Below are 1712 nucleotides of genomic sequence, written 5' to 3' on the forward strand. Positions count from 1 at the left end.
GATTATGTGAATAGGAAGTCCATTCACAGCATAAATGTGCAGGTACAGGTAGGCTAGATTGACTACGGTTTCAAAATGTTAAAGCCTGCATCATAGTTCAACTAACATCCGGCATTCTCTGCACTGTCAAGATCATATGTGATGCAGCCCACATCATTTCCAATGTGGAGGCCAAGTGGCCTGGGTCTGTTCATGACTCGAGGATATATCGCGAGTCTAATCTGAGCAACAGACTGCAACGTGGCAAGCAGCCTAAAGATTTGCACAATATAATTCACTTGTCCCCCTCCTTTAATACACTCTAATGTAACCACTATACATTACAGGAGAGTTTGATGGCCTTCTGCTGGGTGACAGGGGTTACCCATGCCAACCTAGGCTGCTGACCCCTTACCCTGACCCTGAACCAGGCTCCCAACAGAACTTCAACCGGGCTCACTGCAGGACGAGAGCCCGGATGGAGATGACCATAGGCCTACTGAAAGCCCGTTTCCAGTGCCTACGTCACCTCAGGGTGACCCCTGAGAGGGCCTGTGATATTATTGTGGCATGTGTTGTTCTTCATAATATTGCCACTATTAGAGGAGAGCAACACCCTGCCCTACAAATTGAAGACCCTGATGATGACCCCATCCACCTGCCAGCTATCCAGGACGGCAGAGCAGTCAGAGACACCATATGCCATAATCACTTTAGAGTTTAAGTCACCATCATCACCACCACCACAGCAGTCAAATAAAGACATAATACACATTTCATTTGGTCTTCTTTATTGCCTAAAAATACAAAAGCTAGTTTAGTTAACGTTCCAATAGTTAACATAATTAACATAATTCATCTGTGACCATGCACCTACCTCTAACTTGTGCTCCAGTATTTCAATTTCCAGATCTGCCCTCCTAATCTGGCGGTCCAAGTATAGCATTTCTTTGTCTGTTTTTTGTATTTTTTTCAGCAGGTGAATCTTGTACACTTATTTTACTGGTAACTGGGAATACATAAGGAGGACATTAAATTATACAGTTGCACATAAATTCCACAGAATGAACCTCTGGTGTTTACTGAACATCTATCTCACTGTGTCAATCTGTGCATTGGAAATTGAGGGACCCTCCTGCTGCTGCCCAGCCATGCTCTGTTAAAAAGGATGAGAATGTGTTAATACTTCAGTGTAGGCTAAATGTCACACTCCATATTCCACCAGAATGGTAAGAAATGTGAATGGGAAGAGAACTATCAGTAACATATCAAGATGTTACCTCTATAGGCCTTTCTGGATCCCCCTCTGTAAAGGCAGCAGACATAGTTTCCTCATCCTCTTCATCCTAGATGAGTGATATGTTTCAGTATACTTAAACTACCATTTGGCAACATCTTTGGAGTATTGCCTACTTACATTTACAAGGTCTGTTGTGGCGTGAGGGGGCTCCACCAGGCAGATGGCACCATCAGAATCTGTTGGGACAAAAGAAAAAAAAAGACATGAAAGGGAAATAAATATTTGTATGAATAGGCTCAACAAAAAAAGATATATAGGCCTAGGCATATTACATTTTATAAAGGCACTTGTGTCTTGGGGGTGGGCTCAGAGGATGAGCTCCCTCCAGGGATTCCCTCAGCCACTGGCCTTCCTACATTCTGGCTTAGGGCCAGCTCCTCTGCCTCCGTTAGAGGTGGCGGTGCTGGGCCACCACCCGTTTTGCGGGCATCTG

At 44.5% G+C, this 1712-nt stretch overlaps 1 long non-coding RNA gene across 2 annotated transcripts; it reads right to left on the minus strand.

Annotated features, from left to right (window-relative positions):
- Positions 1 to 540: 540 nt before the first annotated feature.
- On the minus strand, positions 541 to 1460 carry LOC144466750 (uncharacterized). 2 transcript variants are annotated; one of them, XR_013493225.1, is made up of 4 exons: positions 1397 to 1460; positions 1260 to 1325; positions 1079 to 1135; positions 541 to 988 (listed from the first exon to the last, which is right to left on the minus strand). It is a non-coding gene; the product is annotated as an uncharacterized LOC144466750 (long non-coding RNA). The 2 variants fall into 2 exon arrangements; XR_013493224.1 differs by having other exon boundaries at positions 542 to 1135.
- Positions 1461 to 1712: the final 252 nt, after the last annotated feature.

This window comes from Epinephelus lanceolatus, chromosome 14, assembly GCF_041903045.1.
Source record: "Epinephelus lanceolatus isolate andai-2023 chromosome 14, ASM4190304v1, whole genome shotgun sequence".
Lineage (NCBI taxonomy): Eukaryota > Metazoa > Chordata > Actinopteri > Perciformes > Serranidae > Epinephelus > Epinephelus lanceolatus.